General features: G+C 35.6%; 1 long non-coding RNA gene across 2 annotated transcripts; it reads right to left on the bottom strand.

The window, feature by feature from the left end:
• Positions 1-15196: 15196 nt before the first annotated feature.
• On the bottom strand, positions 15197-21715 carry LOC113948914. Of its 2 annotated transcripts, none has more exons than XR_003528273.1 (3): positions 21622-21715; positions 18442-18504; positions 15197-15238 (listed from the first exon to the last, which is right to left on the bottom strand). It is a non-coding gene; the product is annotated as an uncharacterized LOC113948914 (long non-coding RNA). The 2 variants fall into 2 exon arrangements; XR_003528274.1 differs by lacking the exon at positions 15197-15238 and adding an exon at positions 16315-16373.
• Positions 21716-24161: the final 2446 nt, after the last annotated feature.

Genomic DNA, 24161 nt, shown 5'->3' with positions numbered 1-24161 from the left:
GTTACCAAACCCACAAGAGGTTAGGAGGATTAATTTTTCTTCTTTTTTAAGAGACCCAAGTAGTGTCTCTGCAGTTTTGAAATGTAGCTTGGCTGTTTGTGGTTTTATTACATGGCATTTCATTCTAAAAAGCAAGAGTGTGAACTGAGATTAGATTTAAACTGAGTCTTTCCAAACATCATGAGAATTCCTCTGTCAAATAAAACTTTCATCTTAATTATCCTTAATAATTTCCACTTTGCAAACATAAGGTCCCTTAATGCCTTTGGAAAATGAAGATTATGAGAAAGAGACTATACAAAGATAAACATGTCTCATTTTGCAGAATTTTAAACACCTTCTTTCAGATAATAAATCTAATGTTAATTAATAGCAGGGTATAATATTAGATTTCTCTCTCTTATGAAAATCCTTCATAGAATGTTCCCCAGTGCAGTATTTTCTGTGTTATTTTATATATTGGGTTCAATTTAAAGCAGAGCATACTGCTGAAAAATGTCAAGTGGCTTATTCAATAATCAAGCAAAGAACTACTGTCACAATTTCATTAATTTTCATTATTTCATTACAGACTGTGCAATTATAAATTAATTTCTATTTTCAGTACCTCTGAAAGTCCTGCCCACCAAAGGTTTGAACACAGGCTTGGCTTTGAGTATTTGAGCTGGACAGAAATTCCCTGTTTTCTTTGATTTATGACAACCTCAGTTTGTATGTCTGTGTATGCACAAGTCTGTCTTTATACATATACAGACTGCTAATTCAAACATACCAATGCCTTTCTTAAGTAATTATGGCAGCTGCACACCAAACTAAGCACTGTATTCTTAGAAAAAATAATATTTTTACTACTGCAATACACAACTCAGTATGCTAATTTGCCTGAAACTAAGATATTTCTACAAAAAATACAGGCAACAATTTCTTTTTAAGACTGTTGCTACTTCCTGTTGTAAATTGCACCAGCTCTTGAAAAGGAACATGCAGTGGGTTGTACACAGAAAGGAGAACATGAGCCAACATCCAAACAATAGTAACACAGCAGCTGTACTCCCATGTGAGAAACCATCACACACACAATAGTTACAATGGTTAACATTCCTTCCAAACATTGATTACATTTCATAAAACCAAATCAGCCACCACGACAAAATAAACATATTTAGAAACAAGCTATTTTTAATATTAGAGATTAGGAAGGACCAAAAACCACCATAAGGGCAGGAAAATGCATCTCTCTTTCCTCTCTGAGTGTTTTTGTGATTAATCTGAAATAAGGATTTTTGTTTCAAAGCAATCTCTAGGGCTTGTTGTTGAAGTCTTCTGTGGCTGGCCTCTTCAAAAGTCTGGTTTAAAACCTACCTACTGTTTATTTAGTGGAAAATATTTTGAACCTGCTTCATGACTAAAATGTCATGGCCTAAAATTAGCTCAATAGATCTGTATTTTTTACTTCCTCTCACACCCCCCAAAAACTGAACCAACAAAAAAACCCCAACAAAAACAAAACAACAAAAAACTTCAAACAAAAACCCCAAACCCAGAAACAAACAAACAGACAAACAACCCCCCACACACATGTGATCAGGCAAAATAAAGGTCTTTACAACTGGTAATGCAGATTAATATTTGGAACTTACTATAAAATTATTCCTTACCAAACAATGACAATAGACAATTTTATATGTTTATATCCTTTATATGAAGAACTTTTGCAAGTCATATGGCACTTCTGTATCCTTGAATTACAGAAAGGATGAGGTGGGAATGGTTCTCTGGAGATTGTCTGGTCTAATCCCCTGCTCAGAGCAGGGCCAGCTGGAGCAGATTGCTCAGGACCACATCCAGCTGGGGTTTGAGTATCTCCAAACATGGAGAGACACCACAACCTTTCTGAGCAACCTGTTCCACTGCTTGATACCCTTCACAAGACCTTAAGTTTCATGATCTGTCTGTACAGGCTGATCTGTAGTGAACAGCTATTTGAGTCAGAAGACAATATGAAAGCAAAGGTAAATTATGGAAGAGGAACTGTATTCTACAGAAAAAAAATATCATATAAACTGTAACAGCTATGCAGATTGGTGAAAAGACCTTTAATAATCTCAAACTTAAGGGAAAAATCTCTTATCTCCCTTTCCTGCTCATTAGATCTCCAGCTATGGGTATTTAACTACCTGAAGGAAATTTATGTGCGTTTACCAGTTTCCTTTGATGAACATTTTGCTGTTCAGGAAGGATAATGAGAGTTCTGAGGTGGAATGAATCTGCACTGCCGTGTGTAATGTAGAAGGGGAGTGTGCAAGATCAATCCAGAAGTGGAAGCAGCCTGGGCAGGTCATGTTGTGGCATCTACCTGGAGTGTGCTTCTGATACCTACAGCCCACACCTCATGTTTGGGTATCTGCACAGCACTACAGCACCTAGTCCAGTCGAACTCCATGGCACAGACTGTCAGATTTAGAATATTTTATATCATGGGTTGATAACAGACCTAATACATTTTTTCCCTAGGAAATAAGGTATAAGCATACTTGGATAATAGAAATGTTCAATCCATTCCACAGTGGTAAATAATGATCAAGAGATGTAGCCAAAAAAAGATCACAACTGCTTCACAGATATGCTCATGCAAACAAAAATCCAAACTAAATACTAAATGATACAGCAAAGAAAAAAAGAAATGCAGCCCTTTCTTATTTTTTAAAAAAATACAGAACTAAAAAAGCTCAATATTAGCTGATCATTACAACTGCTACTACTCCCTGCCCTCTGAGAAAAAGGTTAGTTTTATACCAAACACTGCTCAGATACCTTATGTCATTACTTATTTGTGATAAAAGCAAAGAGCAAAGAGTACACATAGAAAGCTGATGAAAAGACACATTAAGGGATATGTTAATTTTGCTAAAAACACTGAGAAATAACTCAATTACAAGACAATGAAAAAAGGGCAAAAATACTGGGAGATAAATATCTTTAATCTAGTGTGGAAAGCCATAACAAGAACCAATTTCAAACAAGACATCCAGTAAATATTTTTATAGTGAGAGTGGTTAACCACTGTTGCTACTGAATGGGGTTATTTTATATTGCTTGATTTCTTCAAAGTGAGTCTGGAAATCTCACAGTATGAATTTTTTTATCTATATACTGGGTTCAATATCATATTGACTGGATGAATCCTAATGGCCTTTTACAGAGGCTAGAGGTGACTTAGTCCTTTCTGGGACTTCTCTGGGTTTATGGGCTCTTCTATTTAAATGTGGCCTTTCTGGATTCAGGCAGCAAAAGAAACCATCCCCATATAACTATTACAGCTCATTACTCTCTCTGTATCCGAATACTATTAGATCAAGTTTATACAAATGAAAAAGATATCCTCAAGTTCAACAGCCTTATAGCATTAGCACTTCCTCTGGCCTACCAACAGAGTCCCAGTCAAGCTCAATGCAGGACTTTGAATAAAAACAGAAAAGCTGAACATACACATACCCTCTCATAGGTAATTTTAGCCTGGTTTTTAATTTTATTTAAAATAAAACATTAAGTACTTACTGTTTGGAATACATTTAAATATGTAAGTATTTTAGGCTCCTAATGAGTATGCTACCGAGGTGGAATCACCTCAAAAATATAGGATTGTGATTATTATCACATGGCAGTGACTGCTTTATTAACTGTGTGGTGAAGGAGCCAAGGTTTGTGTTACACAGACAGATTCCTCATTTTTACTTCCAGCATCTGTCATAGTAGAATCTATTGGAAAATGGAGTACAAATCATTCAGGAATTTACAACAGTCAGTTGAGCTAGTTCTGTGCTATATCATTTCTGGAAGTGAATGCCTTTGTTTTGCACCCTAAGGGCTGCTCATATGCATAAATAGCCCCCCCTTTTCTGTTTCTGAATCACGGTGTCCAGCCAATACAAAAAAGATTATGAAGTATGAAAACCTCACATATCTCCACCACAGAACAATAACAAGATCTATACTTTGATTTCCTGGGAAATAAAAATTGTAGCTATACTTCCTGTCAGCCCATTCCTTTGAACGTGTTCTCTTCATAATTTGGATTTTGAATCAAGTTTAAATGGCAGTTAAAAATCGTATGTGGCAGTACACAATGAAATTTAGCTTGACAGCTTGGACATCAAAACTAAAAATAAATGACTTCACATCCAAATAATAAGTAATAACAATGTTAGCCTGCATAAGAATAGCAGGACTGGATTCAAATACAATATTAATTTTAGGGATATGAGTGACTAGGGAGAGACAGAGGCAAAGAAACAAATCCTTCATATAGCAATAGTCTCTTCTTATCCCCCAGGCAACTGGCTGCCTTTCACCTCGGCGGCGGAGCAATTATGTGGCATAATGACTGCAGTGCAAATAAGCAGAGAGATTTTATTAAACCAAATGAGCAAATCATCTGCGTATTATTGCGATTTGATTGACAGTGACAAGTGTCGAGCAGACACGGATGTGAATATGATAAAGAAGCTTGCGGGAAAGCTCTTGATAATGTTACTCTTGATAAAGTTGCTCTGCAAACCTCTCTAAGTAAATAAAGGGGAAAGAATATGATGCATATTAATTCGCATAGTTTGCAACCTGCCACAGGACTAGAGGAAAAGTTGCAATAGGTTATGCACGTGGCATTTCATATGAATTCTAAAATTGCATTTATGAGTCCCATAGACTTTACAATAATATATTAATATTAAAAGTAAAGGTCATTCCACATAACAGTTAAGCTGCCTGAGCTTCAACCTTTATATCAATAACAGACTCGGGCTGGGGGCACAAGGAGGAGGAAAACAAGTGGAATGATCTGAATAAATGTAAAATGTTACTTAGAAAGATTGCTGCCTTTTGCTGGGATGTCCATTTACACATTTGTACTTTCAGTGGACAATTACATTTCTGACAGGCCTGCCATCAGAATGATTAAATCAATACCTTTCGTATGGGAATGTGATTAATTGGCCTGGGCCTTCAGGCTCCATGTAAGCCACTCTTACATTAATGACTCTCTCATGACATCATAGCTCTACAAAGTCCAAAGTTTCACATCGTTGCAGACAGCATAGAACTTTGGATAATTACTTTTGGCACATGGAATGAATTAACCAAGGTGACTGGGAAGCTTTGACAGCAACACCCATGGAAGAAAAGCAATGGGGATAAAATCTCCATGGCTGTAATAGCACTAACATCATGAATAAATTCAGGCTTACAAGTTGAAATTGTTTTAGTGGATAAACCATGTGATAAATAGCTCTCTTTCCTCCACTTCTTCATATTTTGTTATTACTTTGAATTTGAACATGAACAAGCCACAGCCTTATGCCACACTTCAGTGAACATTCTTTTGCCATCAAGTTGAAGATTTTCACTCTTTGAAAAAGAATCATATCTGAGAGGAAATGTTCTTGTCATACAAAGTACACTGTAAAATGTGGAAAGCATTTCTGATTTATGTTCTAATACCGATTTGAGTATCTATTTAGACATATTTCAAAGAGACCAGCTTTGCAAGGCTCTGCATACCCTGAGCTGATTCTTGTGCTTAACTTTAACTGTGCAAGTAAACGTCAGCAGAGGCATTCAAGAGCTGACATGCTCAGAATAGCTGAAGCTTCAGATGGTCCATTTTTTTCTGAATTTTTTTTTTCTGAAAAATTAGACTGATTTGCTTAAGAAGTAAGAATAATTAGAGACTTACTTTAAGAAAACACTAACATTAGTGTTAATTTTCACATTCACTATTCTTTCCTTTATTCAGTGAAGTATTTATGCACACACTGAAGAGAAAGCATGTGCTAAGTGTTATTTTGAACTTCTACTGTTCCAGGAAACCTGGAGGATATGAGCTATTGAAGGCTAAACCAAAACTTTAGGAGCTTTACACTTGTATGAACTAACTGATAACTCCAGAGACAAAAAGCCCAGATCACTGCACATCTCAGTAAACATGCAGCAGAAACCAACCACAACTTGCCAAGGTATCTGGCCCTAGATCCTTAATCTTTTAATTAGGCAAAAACTTCAATTGGTCTGGAGTTCTTACAAAGCTTATTGATAATCCCTGGCAATCAGTGCACTATTATTGGCCTTTGTTATTGCTGCTAACAAAACTGACAGTACTAGAGATGGATTTTACCACAGTTCTCAATTCTCATGTCATGTTTCATAAATGGAAGATGATAATTAGATGTGAACAAAAGTCAGAAAGTTTACTTAATTTTAAGAAAAAAATCTGAAGGAAAGTGTAGTGAGAAAAGAAGTACTGAATTGCTGTTAGAGAAAACTACACATTGACATGGACCTGGCCACTAAATCCTGGCCTGGATTTAGTCTCTCTGGTAATATCAAAGCAGTGCAGCATATAAAAGAGTTTTAACAGTACACAGGAGAAATTAGCTACAGTTATGTAGATAAAATAGTTAGATACCAAAGTAATTTTTGAATGACCTTCTTTCTTACCACACAGGCTAGAGCTGTTCGAACTCGCAGTTTGTGGACTAATCTTGGTCACAAGAAGATGGAAATATAAATGCATTTTGAGTCATTTTTGCATCATACTATCCAAGCTTAGGATCATATGCTATTGATCATAATCTGCATTATATATGACACTCTGTCACTTTGCCATATTTATTGTAAGAACTTAGAATTATGTCTATAATAATAAAAAAAATTACCATTGTAAAAATAACATAGAAGTGTTCAAACCAAATGGTTCCACTTGGTTAAATATAGAGGAGGCATTGATGTGAATCTCTCTTTAGGGAGGATCACACACAGTGTTTGGTAAACTAGACAAGAATTTAAAACAAATGAAAAAAAAGGCAAAAAAGAGTTAAATTAACTTTATGCAAATATTGTTCATTCATTGTGAGCTGTAGCTCTGCCTCAGCTCCAGACAGTTCAATAATATCTCTAATGATGCTAAGTCATGAATAGTTTCTGTTTTACATGAAAAACTGAAAACTCTCAAAGGAAAGTGTTAGGTCAGGTGTGGCTGGAGGCATAACAAGGTGTGTGAGCAGCACAGGCATTCCAGCCAGACTGTGAAATTCCCAGTGATGTCCGTAAGGAAGGGCACCTTCTTGAAACAGGCAGTGCACAGGTCACAGACAATTTGTAAACTGAATCAAACTGGAATATATCCTGTACAACACAGAACAGTTTGTAAAACTAAAGGCAATCATAAAACAGACCATCAGATTTTCTCTCAATCCTTTAATCTTTCCCGATTAAAAAGCTTAAGTGTAGGAATTATCATCAAAAAAAAAAAAAAGTGAACCATAACCAAATACATCAGTCTCTCTCATACATGGTACATTCTACAATACTGACACTAACAAACTTTAATAGGGATGAGATTTGTTTTAATTATTATTTTAGAATACCAGGGTATTACACAGAACTTTTGACAAAGTAGGAAAACTGAGAAATCAACTGCACAAAATATAAGGCACAACTACCTCTTTTTGAATTTAAATTAAGTTGCAAACATTTGAGGAAAATCTAGAGAAACAAGGGGATAAATATGTGGTTCAATGGGGCATAAAAAAGTACATAGAGTCTCAGAATGGACACTCATTACAAGTATTCTACCTCCAGCAAAAAAAGGGGGAATATTCTGAGACAGGAGGAAGCGAAATAGGCAAAATGATTGTGTCTGAATCTCAGCATTGCCCTTCTGTCCATCTGGGACACAGGTAGGGCCCATGCTCTGTCTCTCACTCACAGTCATACTCTCTGCCCCATCCCATCAATTCCTTCCCAAGTTGTCCAGATTGTTGGATGACAACTCAGACAAGTAAATCCTATTTAGATAATTTCATGTCAACACATTAAACTTGTGTTCTGTACCAAAACTCCCTAACTATTACCAGTAATATCTCAAAAGAACTGAAGTAGGTGGTTGACAACAACAGTAAAAAGGATTTTTTTTTTCTTCCTTTAATTCAAACACTCAGATGGAGGAAAACATGCCTCCAAACCAATGAACATGCAATTCTACTAAACTCAGCATATGCTTAGCCAGTGGATGCATTTCTGTTGCTCAGGGTGGCACCAGAAGTTACATGTTATATTTTTCATTCTCTGCAGTGGTAATTTCTGGGTCATTTACCTCCTCAATAATAATGTTTAGCTGAGTAAAATAATGCTTTAGGCTTTAAGTCTTAAAGGTTCTTCCCCCTTTGCCCCCCTCAGTAGGATGACTGATTTCAACCCTTTAGAAAAATAAGCTTACTTATGAGACATTAGTGGCATTATTGCCTCCTTTAATATTCGTGACAGTCTCCAGCAAATGTATCACAAGCTGGCATTTATTAGTGCTAGGCACAAGTAAGGGGCATGTTATTTGATTTGAATAACAGCTTGGAGCTACAGTTTGAGTCCAGAAATATATTAGTCAGAAACAATCTCATTTAATAACACAGAAACTAATAAAAGAAAAGTATTCCAACTGATTCAAAATTGAATTTATGAATATTGCTTAGCAGGATTAATGATCAAAAACTGAACCTGTTTGTCATGTTATAACAGACTTTTCGATTTAAATGCAAAACTAGAAGTCAATGAGTCCAATGGATTGTATATTGCTTTGAAGAAAACCAGTTCATTTTACACATAAGCTTTGAAATTGGCAATAAACTTTAATTACAGGGTCAGATAATCAAATTATAATCAAATAGCCTCACATAAAATCTGTGTTTGAAATTAATGAGAGACAATTCTACTAGTCTGTAATATTGTACCTCTGAAACTTACTAAAAGACATTTCATTTTCATTTAAAAGTCACCTTAAGGACTTTTCCCTCAATTTCTTCTGCATAGCTCAATTTTATTTGGAAATATCTCATTTTTAGACCACACAGTTATAAAGATTTTTGCATATGGAAAAATCATTTGTTATTCCACTGATTTTTTTTATTGATAATAAGAATTTTAATATCACAATATTAGAAATCTTTCAAGTAGATGCATATTTATGCATTTTTAGAGAAAGCCACAGTTCAGATAATAAAGCTGTATAGTTGTTCAAATGTACATACTTATTAAAATTTTCATTTAAGATGAAATTTTTGATGGCTGATCTTAACTTGCAAGTGCAAACATATATGCTAATGTACACTACTGCATAATCTATTTCTTTTCTGGGCTATACAACCATGATAATTTCTCCCTGCGTGTCTTACCTTATTTTGAAGAAGAAATATATCTTATATTTAAAACAAAAGATAGAAAGAATAAATCCAAACACGCTCTGGCTTTCTCAAAGATTTGCTGCTGTGTGGCTTCAGGCAAGTCACATTATATTTTATAGCCAAGCTTTCTCATGTAAAATGGCAGTTACAGCTTAGTACAGCTCCAGTGCAACTGCACTGGGCTAATCATGGGACATCATTAATTGTAAAATGACTATCCAAATGAAGATGCAAGATTGTTGGATAGGTAATGTCAGACCTCATTACACATGCAACCATAAAAGTATGGAAAAAGTCGAATACTTCTAAAGCTATCATTCTACTCTACCTGAAATATAAAAGAAGCTGACTGGCAGATCTATAGGTGTGGGGTAGCTTAAATGCCTTTGGATCCATTCACACACCTTCTTAGTGTAGAGCAGCATCTATTTATGCCCTAAAACTCACTTAATATTTTTTCTTTTGAGAATTCAAATGAACCTTTAGAAAGTCAAGCTAATATTACAATTCCTGTTGATTCTTCCCATGTAAGAAGCAACAAAGTCATATCTTTTGAATCACAATGGAGATTTTTAAGAAGTAATTGTCACAATTGCTCAAAATTGTTAATATAACTGATTATTACAAGTCATACTGTGAAACATTAAGTACCAGAACAGGTGTGACAGCTTTTGTCATTCAGAGTTCAGCCTTGCTGTCTGTCTCAGATTATGCTTGAGAATATGCATCATGTTTGGGATAGTTTAAAAACTCTGAAGCAGTGGGGATTCCATAACTCCATTTGTGAAACTAACCTTCAACTTCACACATCTCACCATTATCAAGTTTCTTGTTGTTTGTGTGATCTTCTTTCTGCCAGTCTCATTCCCTCAGAGCAAAATAAATAGCCATCATCTTTGCTGTTTACACAATTTAAATATCAGCTCCTTTCCACACTACTACATACAGCTATCATCTAGGCAAGTCATGCTGGCTAATATCTTCAAGCCAACTAAAAACTAACCACAGAACAAAACAGATAGAATATGGAGCATTAAAATCAGAACTTACTTCTGTTTGCTGAAAAGCACAGTTCAAAATGTTCACATTTTACTTGGTATCTCTACCTGCCACAGATAGCAGGTTTCAGTCATTGTAAACCTTTGTTCCCTTTATTTTCTATATATATATTTAACTAGAAAAGATAAATTACAATTAAACCTGTCTGTAATACATTTGACTGGAAACGAGTGAGAAGTACACATGCATGCTAAAATTGTGCTTCCACTATGGTATCAATATATATTGAAAGTAATAATATCAAGCCAAAATATGCAACTGCTTTAATACAGTTGAAGGCTGCACATTATAATGCTTTTACACCTGCAATGTTTTAAAGCTCTATGTGCTCCCCCATCTCTATCAGCTTCTGAGTGATCTACTTCCTTGCAGAGGACAGGCCAATAAGGGCAAATACAACTTATCTGGTAAACATCTAGAAAGCTGCAAACAACTTGAATTGAGCTTGACAGGTCAGCACTTCAAGACAACGGGTCATGAGAGGAGATGAAAGAAGAGACAAAGTCAAGGACTGGCCTTGCTCACGAGACTTTTCTCAATGCATTTGTACAGCAGCAGTTCCCTGGATGCTTTGCAGAGTGGGGAGAAAGTCCAGTCAAACACTTTACATGTCAAGGCCTTAAACATTATCTTCAGATGGTTGATTTGCACTCTGATGGTGACAATGTAGATTGTTTTGAGTTATGGTGGTTGAAGTGTAATTTTGATGGTGATTAAAATCAGCAAGACACCTCAAGGAATAAAAGATTTCCTACTTTTCCAACTCCAGCCTCTCAATTTTCAGTGAGTGGTAAAATTAAGTAATCTAGAGGCATAGTTTAGCATTAAAATCAGAGTTATCACAAGCTAAATATTAACAACAGTTTAGGGGATGTGGAATTTTCACATAAATAAAGCTGGAAGAGAAAGGATTTGCAAAGATCTCACCTGTATCACAGTGAGCAGGTGAAACTGCAGCTCTGTGCAGTGACTGTCACACAGTGTAAGAACAGCCTGGAGGTTACAGGCAATTCACTGTTTGCCAGCTGAAGAATCCCAACTTGTTAATTTTGTACAAAATTTCTTTAGCTTCAAAGTTTTGGGTTTTTTTCACCTCTTCTGACTTTTACAGAAAACCACATGTTTTGGATAGGACTTCAAATTCTTTATGAACACAGTTCCAAGTTGCTCCTATTGGACATACTATCACCCCCTTTTTTTACCCAAGTTCTATAAAAACACACAAGCAAAAAAACCCACCAAAACCGCTCCAACAACCAAAAGTTTACTAACCTCTGTTTGTTTCCATTTGAAAAGAAACAGATGCCAAAATCAGGTGTTTTTTTCCTTTAATCCTGTGTATTTACAAAGAATGCTCAACAGTTTTGAACAGATGGAAATTGTTTCTTTGCTTCTTGCTTCAAAGTCTTTGTTAGTCAGCACATCATACAATCATTATATTGAGGCAATTTTACTGAAATCCTTGTTATCACATCATCTATTCCTTATGCACAACTCAGAATAAAGTCTTGGGACCAAATGTATCCCATCCATTACTTCTTATATATATGTATCAGTATTTTATTGGCTTCCTCAAAGAAGTCCTGCTTTTCTTTCTCCTAGGATTGTAAAATCATGCTTGGAAGCATTGTAAAGAGTACAGCTAAGTGTCCTTACCTGCTGGAGGGTTTTAATTCTTGCAGAAATAAATGTGATTTTTATCTACAGGTTTTATACGTAATCCAAATAATTTACTTTCCTTTTTAGGAGCTTCATCCATGTGAACAGTATTTTTTCAGTTCACTATCACACACTGTATGAAATCCCTTGAGGGTACTTGCAAAGGTTATGTTTAACCTAGTGGCCTAAGCACTCTTGATTTCCTCTCTCTAGCAAGAAATGACTCCACCAAAAAGTGACCCATCAAGGTTTCGTTAAATTCCTGATCTGAGACCCTTTGCAAACAACTTGTCTTTCTGGAAAGACTAGAGAGCCTGACAAACTTACTAAAACAATTCAAGTCTTTAACCTCAGCCCAAGTGCAACCAGGTTCTCCTTGGTTTCTTAGGGGCTGTTTTGCAGAAGTGTCCAGATTTGCTAGACTGTGAGAACCTCTCCCAGGTCCAAGCATAATGTGCATAATGGCAAGGTTTCTGCAGCCCAGCAGCCTAAAAATCATGATGTTATCTCCTTTTTCCCAAAAGTTTAAGTACAGCCTGACGTACAGCCCCATTGCTGGGGGGGTCTAAAGAGCACAGTTAAGATGAGCCCACATTTAGAGGGGTCAGATCCTGTTCCCCTTCCCATATGTCCTGTGATCAGACCTATCAACCGTGTTCATCTGCACAGATATGCCCTATCCTGGTCATCATCAACTGTTTTTCATCTCCTGTAGAATAATTCATATTTTACATTGTAAACAATATATTGTGATAGCTCAAAAAGATACTTTCCCAAGTAAACAGTTTCATAGGTAGCACAAATTTCAATGTTCTACTTTCAGTTTCAGCAACTCATGGGTCTAGAATAGAAAAGGTTGGTTTTTTTTTTCTTTTTACAAAGGTCACTCATTCCTGTTCATGGAAATACTTGCATCTAGCAATCCAAATCCTATAAGAATGCAACAGTAGCATTGACATGATTGTGTTCCAGTTTTTGGCACAGTGTGGTGGATGTGTAACTGCTTGGCAAGTTTCCCTCAGAATACCTGAATCTACAGAACCATTGAATGAGATGCATGGCCTGCCCTGATCATAAATTTGCAACAAAGAAAATAGTCCTTAGCCATAGTCACGAGTTAGTTTTGCAAGAATTTTGCTTTGGAAAACTCCTACCCCCCCGTGTCCTCCCCCTGACCTGCAATAAGCAATATCTCAAACCCTTTGTGTTCCTGTGTCAACACTATCCCCAAACTGTAAGTGTTAGCAGCTGTGCACAATATGAAAGGGGTTTTGAAACACACGGAGACTAAAACAGGAGCAATCACAAGAGCCTCTTTGACTCTCAGAATGCTAAATCACACACTGCTGATCACTGAAATAGTTTCCTTTCTGTACCCAACTTATGTAGTGGTTTTGCTGTTCTGGCCAACCTACAAATGAACTTTTTGTAATAGGAGGCCTAAAAATTCTGAACATATGTGAGCATCCAAAGAGTTGGCAAGTATTGGACAGCCTCAGCTTTCTTTTCATTGTGAAAATTTCTCCTCACTGATTGTATGCTCAAAACAATTTACTTGTTTTAAAACAAGTCACATTTCTTTGGATTGAATTTTAAATTCATACTGTAAAGCTACTGTGATTAAATTTATTGGTTTCTGCTCATCAATATTTTGAGTGCATCAAACTAAATTTTAGGTAGGTTGAAAAAAAGAGAGTGTAACAATGTTCTGTAAGCCTGTAAAATGCAGTGTCACAACAACAAAATAACTAAAAGCCTTCACTTTAAGTGATCATAGACCTTGCCCTTCTCTAATAGGCTCTTTCTTGTCTTCCACCTTTTCTTCTATTTACCAGTATCTTTTTTATCCACTACCGAAGAGCAGGAGAAACCTGCCATAGTGTTAAGGATGTTGTCTACTCAAGATTTAAAAAAAACCAAACCAAACTCCAGCAGAACCCCCCTTCAGAATTATTTTACTGAACTTCCTATAGTTCACAAAATACCCAGTATGGCAAACCTTTTCTTTAGTTGAGCCGTGGTGCTTTTTATGCCTCTCTGAGAACTGTAAAGAAGTATCCCTTCCCCCTACTGGCAAATGGTGAGATAACTTTCAGGCTTCCATTAGCTCAGTCTTGCTGATTTGGAGCACTGGTCCTTACTTTAACAGGATAGTTTCTTTAATAATTTTGCTGTTCCTCATTTAAGTGGGGACCACTGCAATGAAACTAGTCTAGAGAAATATTTTTGTGCCAACATCCAACATTTTTTCTTTACAATATATTCCTCTATCACCATCTGCTAGAGCTGCTTGTTATGGTTTTGCAACTCTTGTTTTTTCCTTTATATTTCTTACATCCCACAAACATCCAGGAAACAGAAACACATCTATTCCTGTTTCATATTCACAAGAACATTAGCAAATAAAAGTTTTGACATACAGATTACCAGAGGGTACCATCACCTGCTCCACCTAATCACCCCTACATTCTCCTGCTGTACACTGCCCTCCAGTAAATGGGAAGACAGTGCTCTTGAGGTACTGGAAGTAAGAGCCCAAATTTGCCCTCCATCAACAGCTATTGCCAAGACTTCTGCAGCTGCATGGAGAGTTGCTACAAATGGATGTTGAGAAAGCATTCCCTTTGCGTGAGCCTTATTTTAGAAAAAAAAAATTGAGAAATGGATTTCTTGTGTGTGCTAATTTTTAAAAAAGTGGTTGACTATTAAAAAAAAAACCAAATAATTATTTATCCATTATTTCAGTTACTTAGCTTTCCTTTTCTAAACAGAAAGTTCAATGTTAACCTTTGTTAATACAGTTGTCACATTCTTTAACAATACATTTTTTAATATGCTTAGTCATGCTCAAGCAAATACCTTCTAGTCTATGACTTTCTTAACTTCTATTATGCAGTTGGTAGCTAAACTGCCATTGGTACACATTAATTTTATATAAAAAACTATGAGACTGATTTTTGTACCTCTAAGCTTTGTCCCATCCACTTTATGTGTCTATTTGCTTAAGGGTGAGACTTCCAGTAAACCCTGTCAGTGCTATGTATTGTCCCAGGTTTAGACTTTTTATTGCTATTTTTGTTATTTAAATATTTCCCCTGATTTACTACCCACTTCTACTTGTTCTATAAGTGAAGGAAAAGATCTGGGTGTTTTTGTTTGCTTCTTTTCACTTACTTAAAATTAATTATTCAGTGGATTAGCATATGGACAGTAGTAAAGAAATAAACACACCTCCACTTACTGCTCAGCTTCCATATTCCTCACAAGTGACTGTCTTCACCTCTGCTTGTCTGTTCCAAAGAAATGGAAGACCCAAGTCAAATTCCAATTCATATTTTGATGGCACAAAGTACCAAATAAAAGAGCACTGTTTATTTAATTACATTGTAGTACCATAACTGTTTCTATATGTTATCAGAAATCGAGGCTGAGGATTATTACATCCAGTCTATTTTAACTCAAGGTCAGTGGTGGCTTAAAACGAAAAGGATACCAGAAGCCCATTAATACATTTAGACTGTGAGTACTGGGATAGTGTTCATCATCTGAGGAATGATGTTCTTGAAGAGCCTCTCAAACTGAAACAGTGAGGCGGCAAAAATCCTACCAATTTTAAAAATGTGTGAGTGCCATTCTATGATGATGTTGTCTGGGCTTGCTAACCTTCCGAAAATAAAATTACTTGAAATTTAAGCCAACCCTACAGTAATACTGGCACATATAGTCAATGTAACCTTATCTGCTTCTTTACTGGAAATAATTAGAGATCAGATACTTTAACTGTGGCTGCAAAGAGCTTGAAGTGTGCTGACCTCAATAAAAGGAGAGAGTTTATCATGGTAAACATGGTGAATCAATGAAGCCACAGAAGCTGAGAGAGCTGCCATCGATGTAAGATTTGCTTCCTCATGACTGTAGATGGAGCCCTAACATAAGTAAATACCCTCTTGGCAATACAAGTTTGGAATTTCATAGAATATATTTAGAGGCTTTTCACTATTTTTACTTATTGAGATTTTAATTTTCAGGACAAACAAAGTGAGAGCCCCACTGTTTTTCTGGTTTCTCAATATGCCAAACTGATTCAGCTCTCCTCAAAAATCCAGAAAGAGAGAAAAGTGGTTGTTCAACTTTTATTCTGTCCTGCAATTATCACCTAATGTAACCTTCTCTAACAATTTCTCTGCTAAAGGGCACCTCTAGGGCTGTCAGGCCAGCTGAATTAATTTAGAAAATGAAATCCAAACCTGACTAGTCTTATTCATCCCTTGCATCCATTATTCCTTTCATAACTGGATGCTACTGTACGAAAAAGCAAGGCAACAGCACATTTTGTGGATTTTATTGTATTACATATAAAACATACCGCTGAAATATCGATTGTAGGAGTCTTGGTGAAGAAGGAGGGATCTCAGCACCATCTGACTGAAAGATGTTAGATAAAAGAGGAGATATTTATAGAAGTAAAATATGTCTACAGTTATTACTGTGGCTAACAATACAGGGTTCATCAGTATAATTAATCCTTTCCTTCCTGTAAATCACTTGTTTAAAAAATAAAGTATTTCTTGATTACTTGCAGCAAAACAAAACAAATAAGGAGAAATATCAAAGCAATACATTCTTTCGCAGTTTTCAAGATACTTTGTCTGTTTCAAGCTTTAAGAAACAAATGTTATCACTGATGTTCTGGAAGTTAAAATATATACGCAAGGACTATTGGTATTGGGTTGGCATTTGGCATCCAGAACAGAACAGGGTGAACTGGAAAAACCACAAACAGTTTTAGAACACTAGTACTTATTATTATTATTATTTTATTTTTAAATATTAGTGAAAACCTTAATTTTAGATCATAGTTGGCAACTCTCACTGGTTTTAAAAGCTGCATCTCAGAAAGTTCACATGGCCAAAGGTCACTCTGGAGAGTCTGAGAGACAAAAGGGAAAGAGCAGCACAACTTACAGGTAGAAAGTAGAAATAGGGACCCTGTGTTGCACTTTAGAATGGGGTTGGGTCACTTCACTGCCTCTGAAAGTTCACAGCTTAATTGTAATTATAAACCTGTGTATTACCTTCTATATTCACATGGTATAGCCGCTTGAACAACACTCAAAAACATACAAACCACAGGTGATTTGAAAGATGACTATCAATTACAAATATTTTATATGCCTTAGTTTATGTGAAATGAATAGGTACATGAGTTTATTTTGAGACTGAGGTTAACTTCTGGTGAACATGTGTGAAACTCACAGTTTTACAAGCACAATTGTCAAAAAATAATTTTTTTAGCACATGTTCTTGAAAGTGAATTTCTGATTGTGCAGTGAAGTTTTACAATTACCAGTTCATGTCATCTTAAGTAGTAATGGGACAGGTATTCCAGTCAGAACCAGCCAGTATTTCCAGGTTCAATACACATACACTGAATATAGACACAGAAGTTGAATATAAACTAGAATTCAAACTACTGTTTTGTTGGGTCAATTACACATGCTTTGCATTTCATATAAATTGTATATTTAATATCAGTAATTGCCATGAAGATGATTTTCAGATTGAAAATTATTTGCTGATTCAATTAATGTTATGTTAATACTAAAAGCTCTTGGGAATATCTCGGGTTATTGCATGGTAATGGATTATCAGAAGATAAATACGATATATCTGATTTATTATAAATTGTTTATTTCAGTTGGACTTGGACTGTAAGTGTACTTAAGGTTAAGAATATACTATACTGATTTGCAGCTAAATTTTGTTAATTTGCCTTGTTTTGGAACCAACTTTTTTGTAGCCATTTATAAAAGACAAAATTGTCTATAGGGACACGGGTTTTTTAAAAAACAAGGAGCTAAAAGTTATTTTCTCATCACTCAGAAAATTTCCCTAAATGACTGATAATACCTCTTTATAGATTCTTTAATTTCTTTGTTCAGTCATAAGACTGAATCTGGTAATTTTGACATATGATTTCTTTTTTTTAACCCAAGGAAAAGCAGTCTGTACAGATGAATTACATTAAATTTAGTCTATCCAGATGCTGAACTATGCTCCAAGCTATATTGTATGAAATATCAAAGATGTCTATGTTCTATTTAAATACAATTTTTCAGATTCTACTTGATTAAAATAAAATCAAGTTGCTTTTAAAAGCTAACCTGTCCAAAAAATGCCCAACAAATTCCTGTGCAAGATATTTATTGGTTTAATCTGTAATCACTTATACAATACTGTGTAATAGATGTAGATACTGTTTAACATCAAGAGATCTATTTAACTCTCTCTCTTTATAAAGATGAATACAGAAATGAGCAGAGAGAAAATGAATAAAATAGGTTAGATCTGTCCTGTGGTGACAGAATCAATATATTTAAACCAGCAAAACATAGTTCAGACAACTCCCCTTAGAGCTCCAGTGCTTCAGAGCAGTTATTTGAGCTTTGTCAGGATATGGACCACATATGAAAAGTAAGGAAACTGGATTTACCTGCAGCATCTTTGGGTACTTGTTGACCCCCAGACTGAATCACTTATCTGCAGCATTTAAACCCTGGAGCAAAAATGTTACATAATTAGGTGTAACAAGATAATCTCCTGTTTCGAGAAATTCATTAGCCAAATAAAAGAACCCTCTAACTAAAACAGTTCATTTTATTAAGATCCACATGTTATGTTATCTATTTATTTCATAACTCTGCTAAGGCCTTTTTTAATATATGACTTTATAATTTGTTTTCTGGTGTTCTGGCTTACATCAGATAAACTACTTTTGGATTTTATGCAAGACATATGGAAAAATCCATCACTGATTTACTGCACATTTCCACACACAGTCAAACTAATATCTGATCACTATTGAAGAAGAAAACCCCTGCTTAGCAGTGGATACTTAAGCAAATTTCCAAACACATGGATGTGCACAGCCTTGTGCAAGAAAGCTTCTGATAGCCAAAATGCCAACCAATACACTGCAGTATTTACTGGAAAAGATAACGGAAAATTTAAGCTGGGATTTATTTTCACTTCAGAAACTGCTGCAACAGAAGCAATTGCAATAAAATGAAAGTGTTGCAACAGCTACCTCCAATACTTTGTATAACAGATTCTGAGTTTTATAATTTATCTATATGATAACACCTTAGAAAGTTTTTCTTTTTTTTTTAATAGCTCTAGAAGATGAAAGTTTTGAATGTTAGTCATGAAGACAAATCTCTTTTTTGTCAATGAAATCTCTTTAATTAAATTCACTCTTTTGGGTGACTATTTGTAGTTATCTATACTGCTGCTTCCAAGAATACAAGGTAAATACCTCAGTATTGTTATCAACCTTCTGCCCTAAACTACCTTTTTTATATATTTCAGTTGGATCAACAAGACTAGTTTTAGTATGACCACAGCAGGTGGAATGACCTTTACCCCATTCCTATTTTATAATGTGTTTTGTGAGACTCTTGAAACGTTACTTCAGAGCCTATTAGGAAGAATACACTGCAGAAGTTAGTGTCTTCTGAAAGTAAGATTTAATTATTTTCACATTTAATTACAGACCAAGCTAATAATTTTCAGTTAATTGAAATCCATCCTCTCTTTAAGGACACATGCATTTTTTTTTAATTGGGAAAAAAAATAAACAACAAAACAAAACAGCGGCTGCTAATCCTGATTTGGGAAGTATTTAGCTGCAGGCCATGGTTCACAGATGGTTTTGCATCCTCAATAGCTTTGTGGGCAAGATAGTTAACTGTGATTATATGAAAATGTCAACAAAAATTACCAGGGAGAAAAAACCTAAAAAAGTTTTCTAATAAAAATGGCAGTAAGGAGCCACCTTTCTTCAAGAAGTAAAAGCATGTATAAACCATTTTTGATGAGCAGATCACCCCCTTGAACAAAGGAGAAGTGCACTGGAACAGAGCATTTGAAAAGCAAAATCATGCTTTTTGATAGATATTTTCTGTCGTGTACATAGTAGTTAATCCATTTTTTAGCAACATTAGCTGTCAGATTAACACATTATCCATGTGAGTCACAGTTAGTCTAAACCAAGGATGTGCCTGAAGAATGATGTGCACCCACATGAAGGAAGGTTTACACAGGCTGACTTACACCACCACTGTGGAATGCAAACCCTGCTTTCTTTTTTTACTAATGCTGACCAGAGCTCTACAAACAGCCATTCTCAACTGCTGTATCATGCTGAGTTGATACAAGCCTTGATGTGGATTTTAACATCCATATGCAGGCCTTGCATCTGCCACACACATCCATGCATTAACTCCAAGGCATATATGCCTCCATTGTTCTGGTCAATATACATCAGGATGTTAAAGAATTTACTTCATCAAAATGCTCCTTAAATACACTTGTTTTATCCATTCAAGAGCATTTAATTTCTGGAAAGCCAAGTTTAAGTAAATTCAGTTTCAGAATAGAACAGGGTATGATCTGCAAGCAGCATATTTTCCTATCAATCAAGAGAGCAGAGATAGAGGCTTTCTCAGGCAGCTGATAAGTGTCAATATCCCATTTAAAAAATACATCCTGAGCATATGTACCTATTGCTATATCTCTCAGACACAAGGTACAGAAATATAATAGGATTAATTTCATCTCAATTCAATGATGACCCATTTGGAATAACTCACTTTTGGAGACATCATCTTATTAAAAGATTGCACTATAACATGTGACTGCAGCTCTTAGAGGCCTTTCCCCTACCAACACTTCATTTCACAGTTTGATTTTACTCTCCACTCTTATTCAATCTGTGGCTCTATTTTTCACCCTCCAGCAGGCCAACAAAGCCCCTTTTTTTACACAGCCTGTATCTTTTTGTTATCTTCCAAAGTTAATAACCAAGCTTAATGAAGGCAAAGCCTGCTCTGAAACAAGCTTTGTTCCAATACAGGAAGATTTGGCAAGAAAAGGAAAGCTTCCTATGGAAGCTTCTTAGAAGAAAAGTCACAGCCAAACATTCCAAGTGGTGTCTGAAGGGTGTGAGACTTTTGTGTATAGTAAATATTTGCTATCTGTAGGAGCAGCTAAAAATAAAGAAATAAGCTTTCATTTTCTTGCCTTTGGCTTTCTGTATTTGGTCATGAACTATCTAAATAGTCCTGGCCTATCCTGCAGGGCACGTGGGCCAGCTGGGCTCTTTGATGGAGCACAGGTCAGATGATGAATATTATGTTTATAATCTAAGGACACTCAGCTGCCATTTGAGCATAGTTCCCAGCTACTTCTCACTAGAAAATCTGTAGGAATTAGTATATTTAACTCTAAAAAACAGCAGCAGCAGCAGCAACAACAACGAGAAAACAAAACAAAACCAAAACCTTTGAATTTACAAATGTATTAAGGAATTGAATTCACTTAGAAATGAGCAAGCATCAGATTTTAGACCAGTGACACTGGACACAGAAGAGATGAATACATGCACTTTTATGTATCAAAATTAACTTGCTTTTAGACAATTTACCACTTCAAGTCAAAAAATATTCTAAAATTAGATTTTAAAAAAAATGAGGCAAAGAGCATCTTCAATAAAGAATTTGGAGAAGACAAAAATATTTTCCAGTGGCACACCTAGTCTTGCTTTTAGAGGCAAGTACACAATATGACAAGCTCTTTATCAAAGCAATGCAATTTCTGACTGCATGAGAGTTACCTTCAAGTCCCAAGTCTCTTCAATGTCACTAAAAACATTATAGGAAGAAGCAGGGGAAATTCCAGTCAAGTATTACTCCAATCATCCATATCCAGTGCACTGTAATAGCTAAACAGAGTCAATAAATTCAAAAACAATAACAGAAGCAGCAAACAGGGACACACGTTATGTTTGAAGATTTCCTGAATTCATCAGGAATCCCTTTTTGATCAAGAAGAGATGCAGTATTGCCCTGTAACTTAAGACTAAGTAGCTCCTGCATCAAGCATTTATCTCCACAGAGAGAAATAATAGCTACTAATTCTATTTGTTCTAAATACTATCCCAGTACAACTGTTGATATTATTTGATGCTGATAAATGAAGATAGTTCCTGCCCCTTTATTTTATCTCCAAAGCACCAGTGTAAAGGTGGGGAATCATCTGATTTAATGTAGATGATAATGAAATAGTAGAACAACAGATGAGTAATGAGAACTGACAGGTTTTGTATGTGTTTGAGGTAAAGGATTTTTTTGTCCAGTAGAAATGCTGTTTGAATTGTTTCCCCTTATTTCATTTTACATTTCAAAACAACATTCTTTTCTAAGTAGACAATAGGAACAAAAGCAAGAAACTGCATTAAATAAATCTCTAAAAGTCTATCTAACAGGCTTCAGGCTATGCTGTACTTTTTCTTTTAAACATTTCCACATAAAATCAGATGTTAACTCTCTGAGTGAACCCATGTGCAAACTCTTTATTCATCAGATTAATGGCTGTGGAGCAACAGGCAACTGAACACATTTTCACTCACATAAGGTATTCATGACTTTCCAGAAAACTTCACATTATTGCAACTACTTTTCAGTCAAATATGTTGCATCTAGAGAAGAAGGAAATAAATTGCAACAAGGTTTAATAGGAAACTACAGTAAATGTATTGACACAACTAGAAATTTGTTTGTTTAAACAGGACCTTGTTATTACTTTGACAGATGGATTTTTGCCTTGCCATACATTTGAAAAGAAAGGAAAAAACAGCCTTTTCTCTGGGATACTTCAGATTGCCGAGTGTAATATCTCTGTTTGTTGCTGCTTTTATGCTGATCCAAGGCACAATCAATAGAAGAATTTAGTCAGGTTCTGTGCTATAGCAGCTAAGGCATATGTTAAGGTTGAAAATCTACAGGGTGAAAATATAGAGGAAAATACAAAAGTCAATATTCTATATCACACTTGCATTTATACTGCATATTAGTACATGCTTTTAAATTTATGCAAGCTATTGTGCCAAATATCCAGAGCTTTATACAAAACTAATGGTAGGGTTTCACTTCTAGGCACTTTGATCAACAGGAACACAGTAGATACAGACAAGATAACACATGCTGGTGACAATTCTGGTGCCACAAGAAGAGCAATGAACTCAATAACATTTGATGTAAAGGTGACAATATAAAAGTGAAATCAAAGAGCGACTTTGTGATTCACACATATGATAAAATCTGAACTACAACAGCAAATGTTGCAAAAAGCAAAACCCTACAACTTTGGAAATAACTCCTCTTCAAGTATCTGGTCAACTTCTCTTTAGCTTTCTAGGACTAAAGTACTTTTTTCTTTTTTTTTCCTTCTTTTTCTGATAAAGGCATCTGCAATACTGCCAGATGTCTTCCTTTTAGGTTGATCATTCTACATTCTTTCAGAAATACTGACTCAGATCTGTTACTTGATCTGACCCTGTTTGTGGATCCTTATAAATATGATGGTTCTGTTGTTGGTTTTGTTTGTAAATTTAACACAGATAAATTTACAAGGCATGTTTGGGATAAACTGCACATTTTGGGACCACATCACAGTTTGGATGAGAGGAAGTTCAAACTTGTGCAGCACAGTCGTTGCTTGTTCAAGTATGTATTTTCAGATATATTAAAGTGTAGTAAACACTAAATTCTTGAAATGCTAATAGTGACTGAATAACATAGAGAGTGGCAAGTCAGCAAACCACAGAGTGATAATTTGATCACTGGGTTACAGAATAGTTAAGTTCCACTGTGACCCCGAACTTCAAACTGTGTACAGGTCACGACCTCTGGACTGCAAGAAATTCAAGAACAGAGAACTTGAGCTGTTAGAATATAGGACCTGTATTGCACTTCAGCTTTCATAATGTCAGTTCCCAATTTCTTTCTGTTCTTTGTCCACTCTGAAAGTGTCTGCTGTACTATTGCCCCAAGTAGGACTGTGCTGAATGCATTATATACTAAGAGCTCTTCAGAGCAATGAAGAAGGAGGTCTAAAAACCAGGAGGCTTAACTTCATGTTCTGCTATAAATTACTTATAATTTATATTGTGAAGTCACTAAGAGTGCCTAAACAACAACAGCAGAGAAAGAATACGTTAACTCATCCTGCTAACATTCTTTCACCCTCTACCCTTTCTCTGCTCAGGGCATTTCTGAGCCACAAGTGGCTTCTAATACTTCTAAGTATTTAAGCCTCCATGGATTTCTGCTCCTTAAGCTTTTCCTGTTGTCCCCCTTAGGCATGTAAAGCTTA

Source organism: Corapipo altera, unplaced genomic scaffold (assembly GCF_003945725.1).
Source record: "Corapipo altera isolate COAL_440 unplaced genomic scaffold, ASM394572v1 62, whole genome shotgun sequence".
Lineage (NCBI taxonomy): Eukaryota > Metazoa > Chordata > Aves > Passeriformes > Pipridae > Corapipo > Corapipo altera.
The sequence above is the reverse complement of the archived record's forward strand: the minus strand, read 5'-3'. Positions and strand labels throughout refer to the sequence as shown.